Source organism: Leopardus geoffroyi, chromosome B4 (genome assembly GCF_018350155.1).
Source record: "Leopardus geoffroyi isolate Oge1 chromosome B4, O.geoffroyi_Oge1_pat1.0, whole genome shotgun sequence".
NCBI classification, from domain to species: Eukaryota; Metazoa; Chordata; class Mammalia; order Carnivora; family Felidae; genus Leopardus; species Leopardus geoffroyi.
The window spans coordinates 43,624,332-43,640,253 of record NC_059341.1 but is presented as its reverse complement, the minus strand read 5'-3'; the positions used below and the strand labels follow the sequence as shown (position 1 = coordinate 43,640,253).

The 15,922-nt window shown below is 42.2% G+C and overlaps 2 long non-coding RNA genes across 2 annotated transcripts in view; one reads left to right on the top strand and one right to left on the bottom strand.

The window, feature by feature from the left end:
- Positions 1-15,922, bottom strand: part of LOC123590473 — an 18,974-nt gene extending 3,052 nt beyond the window's left edge. The window contains exons 1-3 of the long non-coding RNA XR_006708778.1: positions 15,605-15,922; positions 3,264-3,362; positions 2,297-2,459 (exon numbers count right to left, since the gene is read on the bottom strand). This is a non-coding gene — a long non-coding RNA (uncharacterized LOC123590473). The remainder of the gene's footprint in view (positions 1-2,296; positions 2,460-3,263; positions 3,363-15,604) is intronic.
- LOC123590474 lies at positions 12,234-13,510 on the top strand. Its single transcript, XR_006708779.1, has 2 exons — positions 12,234-12,689; positions 13,260-13,510. It is a non-coding gene; the product is annotated as an uncharacterized LOC123590474 (long non-coding RNA).

The window sequence follows — 15,922 nt, the reverse complement described above, 5'->3', positions numbered from 1 at the left end:
TGGGAGGCATCACAATTCCAGACTTCGATCTATATTACAAAGCTGTAATCATCAAGGCAGTATGGTACGGACACAGAAACAGATGCATAGAATAGATCAAGGGAACAGAAGAGAAAACCCAGAAACGGACCCACATACATATGGCTAACTAATCTTTGACAAAGCAAGAAAGAATACCCAATGGAAAAGAGACAGTCTCTTTAGCAAATGGTGTTGGATAAACTGGACAGTGACATGCAGAAGAATGAATCTGGAGCACTTTCTTACACCATACATAAAAATAAACTCAAAATGGATGAAATACCTAAATGTAAGAGAGGAAGCCATCAAAATCCTAGAGAAGAAAATAGGCAACAACTTCTTTGATCTCAGCCATAGCAACTTCTTACTTGACGTATCTCCAGAGGAAAGAGAAACTAAAGCAAAAATGAACTATGGGACCTCATCAAGATTAAAAGCTTCTGCACAGCAAACAATCAGCACAATTAAAAGGCAACCAACGAAATGGGAGAAGATATTTGCAAATGACATATGTGATAAAGCGTTAGTATCCAAAATCTATAAAGGACTTGTCAAACTCAACACCCAAAAAACAAATAATCCAGTGAAGAAATGGGCAAAAGACATGAATAGACACTTTTCCAAAGAAGACATCCGGATGGCTAACAGACACATGAAAAGATGCTCAACATCACTCATCATCAGGGAAATACTAGTCAAAACCACAATGAGATACCACCTCATATCTGTCAGAATGGCTAAAATGAACAGCGTATGTTTGTGAGCATGTGGAGAAAGCGGAACCCTTTTGCACAGCTGGTGGAAATGCAAGCTGGCGCAGCCACTCTGGAAAACAATATGGAGGTTCCTCAAAAAATTAAAAATAGAACTACCCTATGACCCAGCAATTGCATTACTGGGTATTTATCCGAAGGATACAAAACTGCTGATTTGAAGGGGAACATGCACCCCAACGTTTATAGCAGCACTATCCACAATAGCCAAAGTATGGAAAGAGCCCAAATGTCCATCGACTGATGAATGGATAAAGAAGAAGTGGTATATATACACAATGGAATATTACTCGGCAATCAAAAAGAATGAAATCTTAACATTTGCAACAACGTGGATGAAATTAGGATTGACGATGCTAAGTGAAGTAAGTTAGGCAGAGAAAAACAAATATCATATGATTTCACTCACGTGTGGAATTTAAGAAACAAAACAGATGAACATAGGAGAAGGGAAGCAAAAATAAGATAAAAACAGAGAAGGAGACAAACCATAAGAGATTCTTAAATACAGAGAACAAGCTAAGGGTTGCTGGAGGTGTATTGGGTGGGGGGGATGGGCTAAATGAGTGATAGGCATGAAGGCGGGCACTTGTTGGGATGAGCACTGGGTGTTCTGTGTAAGTGATAAATCACCAAATTCTATCCCCGAAAATCATTATTACACTCTATGTTAACTAACTTGGATTTAAATAAATAAATAAATAAATATTTAGGAAAAAATGTAATCCTTTCCCTTTTTATTGTGATCATGCAACTGAAGGAAACCACAATACGTACCCCAAAATATTAATTAACTTAATTGAATTACTACCGTCAGGGACCGCACAAAGCAATGCGAACATAAGCAAGAAGTCACTGTGACTTCTCCTGGCATGCTGCAACACTGTTATTGGGAAATAAGAAAACTGGGTAAGTAACAGAAACACAGTGTAATGAGGTTTCTGTTGGGGAAGTAACAGCTTTGGGAACACAAGCATGTCGAGAAACTCAGAAAGTATCTCCGCGAAAGGCCATAATTAAATGAAGACTAAGGATGAGTTGACAAAACTCCTCTATGGTTGCAGCTCTCTACACATAAACCACACCCCCAGTTGATCCGCTCCTTCAGTCTCTCTCCATCGTCTACGCCAGAATTCAGGTCTATGGAACCCCAGCTGCTGACGCGACTATAATCCCTATTACTCCTAGACGGCTGCGCCCTGAATGCTTCTCAAGTTGCTAAAAAAGCAATGCAGCAGTTCCCCCCCCCCCCCCCCGCCGTATCCACAGGGAACACGTTCTAAGATCCCCAGTGGATGCCTGCAACTGCAGATAGTACTGGGCACACACGCACACACACACACACACACACACACACCCCTACGACAGAGGTTAACTTATAAACTATGCACAGCAAGAGATAAGCAATAACAATAAGAAAAGAGAACTGGAACAACACGCTATAATAAAAGTTATGCTTGATGCGGTCTCTCTTTCAATTGATCTGCTTTTCTTATACTCACCCTTCCTCGTGCGATGGTTGAGACGATAAAATGCCTATGTGATGAGATGAACTGAGGTGAATGATGTAGGTAGGCAGGGAGATGGAGTGTTAGGCTACTGCTGACCTTCTGATGTTATGTCAGGAGAATCGTCTACTTCCAGACCACAGTTTACCAAAGGTCTCTGAAACCACAGAATAAAGAGACCGTGCGTAAGTGGGCGACTCCTGTTATCATTTCCAGTGGACGTGAACACCACGGAGCTCTGGCTTGACTACTGCACATTCTGGAATGCTTCCACCAGTCTGGAGCTATCCGGTAGCCGGAAATGTATTTAGGGTACGAATTCTTTTATTTATTTATTTTTTGGTAACAAGGTCGGGGAGATGGGGCGCAGGCATTTTAAAGATGGAAAGGAAACAGTGACATAATTCTATCATGTGGCCTTAGCTACTGTTAGGAGTTTGGGTTGCACACTGAGAGCAGAGGAGGAATTATAGAAAGATTTTATGCAAGAACGTGACCTGATCCTATCTGTATTGAAATGATCTCTCTGGTCACAATGTAAAGAATGAATCAGAATGTGTTTAAATTAGGAAACTGGGTAAGTCCCAAATTACCCTAGACTTTTTCTGTTATAAACCGTGTACTTTTGCAAGCTTGTTCTCATAAGGACATGTTTCACACATGCGCTTTGAATAATTAATTCAACTAATCATGATTTCCACAGAAGTATCAGCAATTGACTTAAACAGCTCACTGACTTCCTGCTGGGAGGAGCAGAAGACTGACGAACTTAACGTCACTTTGAATTCCCCACACTGGTAGCAGAGCTATTGCTGGTACTTTATTTTTATTTCCATAGAGCTATAATGGAAGAACAACATATTTTAACATTTACTATGAGCTTCACATGCTGGCAAAGACTTTTATGTTATCTCATTTGAACCTTGTCACTAGGCAGTGAAACCGCTCTTCTTATACTTACTGTTCGTATGAAAAAATTCTGCTCAAGGGGCTTGGTCATGGATCAAGGTCACAGCCGGTTGAGAAATGGAATCCATGCTTTAGATATATGCCTCGGAACCTAGTTTGTAAAAGAACACCAGGTTAGGGCCACGCTTTGACTCAAATTTCATCTATGAGTCAGTCACACACAGTTTGTCAACGTAAAGTCTTGGGGTTTTTTGCTTTGTTCTGTTTTTTACTCTCCAGACGTCTGGAGAAATGTACCCGTCTTCGTCAAAAAATTCACAGAAACCATGCAAGTAAGACGGAGTCTTATAATAATGAAGGCATGTCCACAGACCCGTTTCGAACACGTGCTATATCTGAGACACACTGCCAGTCTCCGAGGATACAGACGTGAACTAGATGGGAGTTCGTGCCTCTTGGAAACCCTGAGCTATAACAGATTGTATGGCAAAAAGCATCATATTCAGGGTGAAATAAAGTCACTACTCACTGGAAAAAAAGATTTAATCCCTGAATGAAATTTATTTGCATGCAGCTAATAACATAGCCTTAAAGGATATATAATGAAAATTTCATGGAATTACAAGAAGAAATTGACAGATACACCAACAAAGGAGGAGAAATGGAATAAGGGAAAATTGCAGTGTCAATTCCTAGTTGTTCTTTTGGGGATTCATCAGTCCCGTGTAGCTAACGCCATAAGGATTTTTAACATTTTGTTTTTTAAAACTCAATAGTATAGAAACAGCCTTGACATTGGGTGCTGAGTGCTTAAAGCGTTCGAGAAATTAACTCTTTGTGATTTAATCTGGGATAGAAGCAGAATTTTAAAGCCAAGAAAGGGTAAAATCAAGAGTGCTATTGGTTTATAGGTATAATATTTATGTAGCACCCTGTAATTTAAGACATAAACACCAAGCATTAAAGTGCAAAAAGCACTTTTCAGTGTTTCTAAGTTTTTAACATACAGAGAACAAAGTAAAGAGTTTCAGCACTTTTCAAATTCTCCTGTATAATTGTAATGGACAATGAGAGAATTTTGAATGTGTTAACACTTTTTAAAGGCCAGTCGCAGGCCAGTTTGTAATTTTTCTCATTGGTTATCAAAATAATTTAATAAACGGAAGAGCGCAAAAAGAATTTATATATCTTATCCCATTGTGCAATACGTGTTCCATGAGATTAAATTTTTCCCATAAATACAATGCCCATGGGTGAGCCATACATAATCCCAGTAGAAAGAAAAGAAAGCTCAAAATATACCAGACACTATATTCAGCGTTGTCTGTACATTTCCAAGTGTGATGAGATGATTCTCTGCTAAGGCCTATCTGAAGGTCAGAAGGGCTTTTATTTTTATTTTATTTTTTTTTTTTAACGTTTATTTATTTTTGAGACACAGAGAGACAGAGCATGAACGGGGGAGGGTCAGAGAGAGAGGGAGACACAGAATGTGAAACAGGCTCCAGGCTCTGAGCAGTCAGCCCAGAGCCCGACGCGGGGCTCGAACTCACGGACCGCGAGATCGTGACCTGAGCCGAAGTCGGACGTTCAACCGACTGAGCCACCCAGGCGCAGAAGGGCTTTTTATCTTTACAGGAAATTCTATTCTAAAAGGAAATTCTACTTACAGGAAGTAAATACGTGTGTTATCTTTCTGTCGCATTGCTCTTGGGCCTCTCTTCTCTACAGCCTTCTCTCTTTCTGGGTGGTAGCATGGTAATCAGGAGAAACACGGACTTTGGGGGCTTGACTTCCCAATTTTGAGCCTAACTCATTCAAGGTCTCTGATTCCAGCTTACTTTTGTGAAACTGACCAAAAATCCCAGCTCAGGGAAGTCCCAGTTTCTGCCTGTTGTGCTACAGAACCCTCTGGTCATTTTCACTTCTTAAATGAAGATGATTGCAGATTACATGAAAGAGTTGATCTAAAATATCTCACAGGGTTCCAGGAAGAGAACACAATAAATGTTAGGTACTAATATGCACCCAGGCCCCCAAGTCTGCTGGAATAGGGTTCTTCCTTATCCTTCAGCTTTAATCCTATGCAGTCTACCCCTCTCAGGGGGCGAAGTATTCAACAAACAGCATGATCCAAAACCATTTTTTACCAGTTCTTCCAGGGTTTCAAACTGAACCATGGCAGCTTGAGTCACAGAAGGTCTAAGTGGCTCCCTGCGGGTTCCCACTAACCTAGGGCCTCCTCCCCACCAGTGCCAGCCAGCTCCAGTGACCAGGATCCGGGCAGGGTCCCGGAAACCCAGGCGTCATTTCCTCCAGGCACCTGCTGTCTCCAGTGGCCCCGAAGCCACTCCTGTGACTCCCCTGCAGGCTCCCACGAATCATGAAACCAGCTCATCCAGCGCCTGCCTGATCCAGAGGTCCCAGACACCATCCACGGCTCCAGGCAGCTGCCAAGGCAGGGTTCCCTGCAGGCTCCCAAGAATCTAGGCCCTCATTGCATCCGGGAATCTGGCAGCCCCAGCAGCCCCATGTGGCTCCAGCAGCCCCACGTGGAATCCTTGACTCAGGCAGGGAAGCACCCGTGGCCCTAGGCAGCTCCCATGGCACCAGGTTCTACAACGCTCCCATGAGAACAGACCCTGGTTCACTCTGGAACCTTCCAGTTCCAGTGACCCCAGGCAGGCTACACGCTCTAGGCAGCTTCACTGGCCCCGGCCTCACAGAGGGCCTTTGGGAAATGAGGCTCCTGGCCCACCTTTATGCCAGCTAGCCCCAGTAGCTCCTAGTGGCTCAGGTATCTTCCACTGTTCTCATGAGTTCAGGCCCCTGATCCACTCCATCACCTACCAGGCTCCTATGGCCCCAGGTAGCTCCAGCTGGCTCCCATGGCTCTGGGTGACTCCTATGAACTCAGGCTCCCAATCAATACCCACAAACCCTAGCTCCATGGGAGCAACACCTATGAACCCAAGGTCCCACTAGGGCTCAACATCAGGGTGAATACAGCTGGTCCAGACATACAACCATTTTCAGCATCAGGTCACCCAAGGACTCCAATAGCAAGCCCACCCCTGGATAACACTAGACTGCCCACCCGAATCTCTGGACAAACTGAGTAGTGAAAGGCTGGCTTTCCAACACTAGTTTGTGAAGACTGGAGAGGTGCCTATATCCTCAAATGTACAGACACCAATACAAGGCCACAGTAATCATGAATAAGCAAGGAAACATGACACCATCTCCAAAGGAAACTGATAAAATTTCAATGATGGACCCTAAAGAAATGGAGATCTATGGACTGTCTGACAAGGAATTCAGAAGAATCCTCCTAAAGAAATCCAGTGAACTCTAAGAAAACACAGATAGACAACTAAAGAAAATTCAAAAAACAGTGCATAGACAAAACGAGATGTTCAACAAACGAATAGAAAACATTATAATAAGTCAAGCAGAAATCCTAGAGTCCAAGACTACAATGCCTGCACTAAAGAACTCAAAGAGAGCTTCAACAGGAGACTGCAACAAGCAGGAGTAGTGAACTACAACACAGGTCTATTAAAATCATATGGCCAGAGAAGCAAAATGAAAAAAAGAGTGAAGAAAGCCTATATGAATTGTAGGATATCATGCAAAGAAATAATCTGTGCATTGCCGGACCCTCCAAAGGAGAAGAGTGGGCAAAAGGAACAGAAAGTTTGTTTATTTTTTTTTAATTTTTATTTTTTTTAATTTTTTTAAATTTTTTTTTAATGTTTATTTATTTTTGAGACAGAGAAAGAGCATGAACAGGGGACGGTCAGAGAGAGAGGGAGACACAGAATCTGAAACAGGCTCCAGGCTCTGAGCTGTCAGCACAGAGCCCGACACGGGGCTCGAACTCACGGACCATGAGATCATGACCTGAGACGAAGTCGGATGCTTAACCGACTGAGCCACCCAGGCACCCCAGAAAGTTTGTTTAAAGAAAGAACATCTGAGAACTTCCCAAACATGGGGAGGAACTTAGATATCCAAGTTCATGAAGCTATTAAGCCACCCCACACTTTCAACCTAAAACAATCTTCTCCAAACCACAAAATAACAAAACGGTATAAAATCACAAAGAGAGAATCTTTAAAGGAGCAAGAGAAAATGAGTTTTTCACAAATAAAGTAACCCCCGTAACGTTATTAGATTTCTCAGCAAACGCCTTGCGAGCCAGGAGAGACTGCGATGACATATTTAAAGAGCAAAAGAAAAAAAACTGCAAACCAAAATTACTTTACAGGGCAAATTTGTCTTTCAGGAATGAAGGAGAGATAAAGACTTTCCCAAACCATCATAAACTGGGGGTATTCATCACCACTGGACCTACCTCACAAGAAATGCTGAAAAAAGAGTTCCTCGGGATGAAACAAAAGGATGCTAATTAGTAACAAGAAAACATGAAATTGTAAAACATCCTGGTAAAGACATATACAGTAAATATATATAGTCAAGTTCAGAATATTCAAATACTGGAGTATGGTGCTATGTAACCATGGCTTTAGCATAAAGGCTTAATGGGCAAAACTGTTAAGAAATAACTACAGTTACGAGACTGTTTTCACGGACCCACATCATAAAAAGAAATAAGTTATGACACGGAGAACACAAATCATTGAGGGGTAAGTAAAAGGGCAAAGTTTTTGTGGGCGAGCCAAGTTTTCAGCATAAAACGCTCTGTTTTATCTGCAACACATGTTATGTAACCCTCATGGTAACCACAGACCCAAACCCACGGTAAATTCATCAAGCATAAACAGGCCAAATCCACTGCATACCCCTACAGAAAATCAAGCACCTACAAAGAAAGCCAACGAAAGACAAAGAAAGGAACACAGAACTCCAAAAACAGTCAGAAAACAACAGGATGGTGTTAGCAAGCCCTTACTTATCAGTAATTACTTTAATTCTCCAATCAAAAGGCACAGAGTCGCTAAAAAGGATTTAAAAACAAGTTGCAACTGGTCATTTCTTATCCAATCACCAAATATTTGTAGAATGTTGACTGTTGTGGCTTGAGAAAGGAAAGTTTTGCATATTCTGAAGGGGGGGGGGGAGGAGGGGGGCAAGCACCTTTGACATCTACAAGAGAGGTCTGGACAGATTTTCCACAATGAGCCAGGCAAGGTGGATGGTGTCTAATCAAGAGAAGGATATCTCAAAAGGTCATGATTATCTCGTACCCTGAAAACCATGGCAAAGCCAAGAGCAATACGTTAGGAAAACAGTGGCACAGATAAGCTGCCTGATAAAGGAACTTTTTTTTTTTTTTTTAACACACCCTTGCTCTGCCACGAGGGGCTTGAGGACACCCAGACCCACTTTATTTTTTTATTTTATTTTTTCAATGTCTATTTATTTTTGAGACAGAGAGAGACAGAGCATGAACGGGGGAGGGTCAGAGAGAGGGAGACACAGAATCTGAAACAGGCTCCAGGCTCTGAGCCATCAGCCCAGAGCCCGACGCGGGGCTCGAACTCACGGACCGCGAGATCGTGACCTGGCTGAAGTCGGACGCTTAACCGACTGCGCCACCCAGGCGCCCCAAGACCCACTTTAAAAACAAGTCTCCCCCCAAAAGTTAGGGTGTTTGTGTTCATGGAAAAGGAGACAGGGACCAGTTCCAAGTGGATCTCTACCTTCCACTTAAAATACCAACGCTTCTTGAGAGGAGCAGCTTTCACAGATTTTCCACCCAGGAAGGCCAAGGAGTTGGGGACGAGTGAGGGGAGGACGATATTGAGAAATAGGAAGGGCAGGGACCCTGAACTGGAACACTAAACACTTGTTTCCCCCTGCGGCCTTTCCAAAAGTCCTTAAGCTTCAGCCCATGGGGTCTGTCCCAGGGACTCCATTACTCGCCGCCCCCCCTCCCCCGCCCCTAAGTTCTGCAAACTCTGATGAACAGAATAGGTCAGGGGCTCAGGACGTCTGGGGTGGGGGTCTTAGGTCGTATTTTTTCAAGTGGCCTGGCCAGGGCATGTTCACCAGGCTAGGAAGGCCCTCGGAGGTCACACCCTGGGCGAAACCCGGGTGGCCTTTTATTCTTCCGCCTTTTTTGGCTGCCGATGCTGGTTCCTCCTTCACTCTCTGGGAACTCCGGAGAAAGAGGAAAAGTGGGGACGGAGGAGTCTTAGGGCTGCCCACCTCGGCAGGCCTTGCCTTGGCGTCTGCAGAAGCCCTGCGCTCCGCGCCCCAGCTTCTAGGCCGCACAGGCCTGTCCAGGGCCGTGCCAGGTGGCGCCGGCAGCCGCCCAAACCACGAACAGGGCCTGACCGCCACCTGGTCGGGTTCTTACTCTCAGTTTCACCTCCTTGTGTTTCTATTCGCTGCCACGAGTTTTGAAATAGACAAAGAGGAAGAACAGAGCCGCACAAGCCTGTAAACAGGAAGCCAAGGCGGTTCACTGGCTCCTTGCCACACTCAGCTGGGCTGCTCGACCTGCTGTTTGGGGTCCTGGTGGACAACTGTGGGGACGCCTTTACCCTTGTCCTGAGTGGGGACGGAGCTCCTCCCAGGCCCCCTGCCATGCCCTGCTGGGCCACTCACTGCAGGGGAAAAGTCTGCTCCGGACTCTACATCGTGGGCGTGGCCTGGCCTAGCAAAGATGGCGACAGGGCTCTGCCTCTTTGGGTTAAGTCTGTCTCCATCACCCTCTCTTGGATTTTCTCGGGGGGGGGGAATTAGATTTCAAAGCCGACGATGGTCCACAGTGACATTTGTCCAGTTGGAGCAGCAATGACACGTGTTTCTATTAAAACAAGACAGTAACTGAGGAAATCGGTCTTAGTTTCAACATTTTTCCCCTCCGTGGACTGTTTTAATTTCTGAGACATTTTAGAAGTTTCAGCAGGTGATGATAATAACAAAGCACTTGACTGTAAAAGGCAGCAGTTTCTTAAGAAACTAAATATGCTTATCTTAGGATCCAGACCTCGGCATTTCACAAATGAGTTTCATTCTCTGGGCATTTCACAAATGAGTTGAAAATGGAGTTGAAAACCGATGTCCACGAAATATCTGCCCAAGCTTGTTTGTGGCAGCTTGTTTGTCTGTCTGTCCCACAGCCACCATGTCTGTCAATAGATGGATGGATAAGCAGTGTGGAACATCCAAACAATGGCATATTATCTAGGGACTTAAAGAAGAAAGGGGGGGGGGGGCGGTCCTTAAGTCAAGAAAAGACCTAAAAGAAACTGTAATGCATGTTGCTAAGTGAAAGAAGACGATCTGACAAGGCTACATCCTATAAAACCCCAACAATTTGGCATCCTGGAAAAGGCAGAACTATGGAGACAGTGAAAAGATCTGTGATTCACAAGGCTGAGGGGTAAGAGAAGGGAGAGATAAAGAGGCAGAGCCCACGGGATTTTCAGGGCAATGAAACTATTCTGTCTGATACTGTAATGCTGGACATGTTCTTATAGATTTGTCAAAACACAGAGAATATATAAATAGAGACAGCCTTAATGGAAAGTATGGATTTTTTTTTTTTTTGGCAACAAAGGCACCACGCTAATGCAAGATGTCAGTAAGAGGGGAAAATGGGAAGGGAGGGGAAAGTTGGCATATGGGAACTTATTTTCATCTGTTACTATGTGGACGTAGGTTTTTAAGCGGACATACCCTGACCTCTAAAACTCCGACCTCCTCCTATGACCGGCTCCCTGGAGCTATCACCCCATTGTTGAAAGGTAAACTGAAACATATTTAAAATGCTGAGGGTTTATTTGCACAAAAATGGATTCGAGTCAGCAGCATCCGGTCTAGCAGACGGAAGGAAGCTTTGAAGAGTTTTACAAAATGAAAGACTCTACAAGATAAAAGAAGGGAGTAGCATCGAGCAAGTTGTATTAGGAAAAAAAGTTAGGTCGATCTTCACAAAGTTACCTTCCTTTAGGGGATCGCAGGGGTCTATCAGGCAAATAACCTCGCTAGCACTGATCAGGCGATTTCTGATTGCCTGGCTTAAGATGCCATTTCCGGGAAAGCTGAAATTTTAATTACGTCTTTTCGGTAATGGGAGCTTAACACAAGTGACTCCATTTGGGACCTGTGGTTTTGTTCTTAACACCACGAATGCCATTCCATAAACCTCTAATTCCTTCCGCATACTCTTGAAGTAAATTTCCCCTTATGCGCGTCCCAGATAGCCCAGAGGCAGGGGGGAAGTACCCATAACTGCCAACCATACCTCCTCCCTTAACTCACTTTCCTTATAAACTCCTCACCCAGTGAGAAAGTCGCTTCCCACATCTGTCTCCGTCACCTTCAAAACCATTCAGTTGCTCTTTCCCTCTTTCCCCATTGCCAGGCTCAGAAAGAAGTGTAGTTTTAAAGAGAAAAACTTCTTGGGCTTTAACGAAGTCTGAAACAGACTCTGAAATCTTTGTTAGGTAAGTAATCTACAACCCTCCTTGTACCTGAGTTTTGCATAGTTGTATACCGAAGTAAGAAAGTTAAAGCTACCTGCCAAGTGCCTAAATCCACATTATTTAATTTGATGCACCAATAACTGTGTTGTTGACTGTGGAGATCAGGGCTACGCCCTGTGATAAAGTTTAGTGCTTCCTGTGCAAAACTGCAAAGAAGCCTTTGCAGATTAAAAATCCGATATACACAATGACTTTCCTCCCTACTTCACAAATTACTTAAAAGATAACAATAACACCCTTTTCCATGACTTTTTTTGAATGATCAAAGGATGTTATATATACTTTTATGGATAACTTGTGTGTGTGTGCGTGTGTTTATTTTTGTAGAGATTGTAACTTAGCATAGGCAACATATATCAGGCCAACAGAGGAGTGAGCCTACCACCAGCCAGAAACTTTCTTTTTCTTTTAAAAAAATTTTTTTTAACGTTTATTCATTTTTGAGAGACAGAGAGAGCATGAGCGGGGAAGGGGCAGAGAGAGAGGGAGACACAGAATCTGAAGCAGGCTCCAGGCTCCGAGCCATCAGCACAGAGCCCGACGCAGGGCTCGAACCCACGAACTGTGAGATCATGACCTGAGCCGAAGTCGGACGTTCAACCGACCGAGCCACCCAGGCGCCCCCCAGAAACTTTCTTAAACCCATTACACATGTGGTCTCAGTCTCCACAAAGCACCCTTATCTCCCAATTGTACTGATTGTACTAAGAAATCTCCTCATCGTACTAAGAAATAGGTCTGAAGAGATTACTGTATCTTGTCCAAGGCAACAAAATAAGTAAACAGGAAAGGGAGAGCGTGAATCCTCGCAATGTGATTTTAGGGTTTATACAAACTTACAGTTGAAAGACCTAGTATGTTGCAACTGCTAAGTGAAACCTAAGTCAGGCACAGTTCTGTGGGTCTGAACTACAACTAGGCTTAATCCTTTACACTCCACTAAGGTACATTCAAGCTAAAAGTATGAATGAATGATCCGTATGACAACAAAATGACTAGAATAAAGTACCAAATAAGTGAGTACCATTTTCACCTATTAAACTGGCAAATATTAGAGAAATGAAAGGATAGTTCTTGGGGATGTTAAGAATGAGAAGTGGCACTGTTATGCTTAATCAGCATGGAATTTAATTGACACAAGCTTTCTAGAAAACAATTGGCAAGAGGTCGAGGATCTTAAAATTTTTGAGACCTTAAAGACCCAAAGATAAACAGTGTGGACAAAAATCCATTTCTCCTCATTCGTATGACAGTGTACATTTTGTTTATGGGAAGCTTGTCTCCTTAATTTCTCAGATCTGTATACCTAGAGAAACTGTACTTAAAGAACTATGTCCAAAGAAACATCCACCTATGAACCTGATTTATCTGGTAAGATTCTACACTAGGAGCTGATATTTTAGTGGGATTAGATGTTTGGGGCTTTTGGGAGGGTGAATGTATTTTGCACGCAGGAGCATGGGCTGGACCTGGTAACTAACTTCTAATGCATAGAATACAACAAAATGATGGAATGTCACTTTTGACATTAGGCTACAAAAAACTGAATTCTGTGTGCCATAAACTTTCTTCCTCTTTATTCCTAGGACCCTATGGAGAGATCCACATGTCAAACAACTGATATCTACAGCCAAAAGGCATTGAAGATCGGAAGCCAGCTAGCAGCCATGTGAATGAGGTTGGAAACAGAACGTCCTCCAGTTGAACCCTGACATGCCTGTCTCCCTGTCCAACATCTTGGGAAACTCTCAGGCACAGCATCTCACTGAGGGGCACTCAGATTCTTGATCTAGAAAGACTGCAATATAATAAATGTTTGTTGTTTTAAGAGGCTAAATTTTGGAGGTGATTTGTTAAACAACAACGAAACCAAAAAACCCATCAAAGAGGAGTCAAGAAATAGAAAATGTCAAGTGGGTTAGGAGAGGATTAAATGTAGGTTATGGACTGCCAAAGTTTCCAAATTCGAATAGTATTATTATTAATACTTAAAATACTTTTCTCATAAATGAGACATTAAGTGTTAAAGAAATCACTTGGGTATGTCCACTATATCTCAATGAAATAACTAGTTGGAATAAAATAAGAGAATTCACTCAGGGGTCTGGAGGTGAAGACCATTTGAATACCATCAGAAAATGGTGGGGGGTGGTTGAAAAGTTTGGAAAATGAGCTGATTTTAAGAGCTCTCCATAGATATTTAGAGACAAACAATGGATTTTTTTTTCCCTATCAGTTGTTTCAAAATGGTATCATATTTATTTATATGTGTTTTCCTTCTCTATTCCACACAAATTCTGCTTGCATTGTTCTTAATGTGTGTCTATATGATTTCCCTCTTCACTAAAATCTTTTGATGGTTTCATACCTTCCCTGGTATAAAATTGGAAATTTCCGGATCATCTATATTATTATACCCATCCCTCCCAAAACTATCTTTGAACAAATGTCTGGCTTGAAAAGCTGCCCCATACAACATGAGCAATGTCCACAAAGAAGTTCCAGGGGATCCATGCATAGACACCCTCTTCACCTTGCTTTATTGCTGCCCCCCCTAAAATTAGCATAGAAAAGCAGGTGAAAACTTTGTATGAGAATCCATGTTTCGGGAGAAATTAGGTAATTGCATAGAAATACTTTTTCATACTTGAAGAAATTATGGACAACTCAGGCTGGAAAAAGAACTCCTCTAACAGGTAAAATGGAGAGGGTAAAGACATAACAGAGAGACGAAACATGAGCTGGAGGCAGTCAGCACAGAAAAGGGAGGTGAAAAATACCTCTGATATTTTTATCAGGAAGATAAGAATGCCTTCTGATATCTCAAAACTACGTTAGAGATATCATGATGTCAAAGTGACTCTGTGAACCAAGTCAAAGCAATGAGAAAATGGTTGTTAAGAAAGTAAGCAGTTCTGACATGCATAAAATCGGTGTTGATGAAGACTAGCCCACAATGGAAAACGGCTAAGCATTAGTAGAAGAAAACTTCATTGAAATAAGAAGACAACTAAATCTGAGCATTGAATAAATAAATAAAGCAGTCTGGGTAAAGTTTCTTATTCTTCGGTACAAAGAAAAAGTCTGTTGCTTACAATGCAGAATGTGAACCCCACCCTGGACTTTGCCACAGGCCCATCGATGGCGGGAAATAGAAGAATAATGTCTACACTGTCTGAGAAAAACAGTTGAAAGAGGCAAGTTCTTATATCCATTGAGTTGTCACGCAAATTAAAACCAAAACTTAACATTAAGAACTTATTGAATATGATAAATATAGCATATATCGTTCTTAAAATAAACAACTTGATGAATAAGCCCAGCCAACTAACGGATGATTAAAACTAAGGATCTCAGAAAAGATAAAGACGTCGTATGAAATGACTAGAAGTTCACTGGGGTTAATGACTGTATTTAATATGAAGTTTAAAGTGGGTGCTGTATAACTAATATCAACACCATGTATGATGAAGTAAGAACTAAGGCTGAGTTACAATTGAAATTATCGTGACCTAAATATATATATATATATATATATATATAATATATATATTATATATATATAATATATATAACATATATAATATACATATGTTATATATAACATATATATTATATATGTTATGTAACATATATATAATATATATGTTATATATAACATATATATATATTGTAAATGTGGCTAAATTCTTCTTCTGGCAAAGGTAGAAATTCGTGTGATAGACTTTTGGTCAGCCAACAAATATGAAATTAAGAAAATCAATTTAAATCATAAAAGTTACGGAGCAACATCATAGCAGCATAAGACATTCCTCATTTGCCCTCTCTCAACATCTAAAATTGGGCATCTATCCGGGAACGAAAGTGCTTCCGTGGGAGCCTGCGTTATCTAGCACCATATGCCCAGGGATTTAGGAGAAGCCTTACTCACCTGTGAACTGGATAATAGGCAGATAGACCCCAGTGGAACCAGCAGGATCCTGTGAACCAGATCCAATCCCTTTTGGTCGCGGTGCCTGGAAAACACAGACTTGGGCAGATATTTACAGACAAGAGGGCCTTCAGGAAAGTTCAGGTTTATGGAGGAAAAGTTCCAGCGCGAAAAAACAAAAAACAACCCAGAAGAGTTTGGAAGCCTTGGAGTGGGTGGGAGGAACTTTGCAAGCATTATTCCTCCCAGAAGGTGGCACACTTTAGAGAAAAAAAAGAAAGCTGGTATTCCTCCCATGAGAAAAAAAGGGAGACCAAG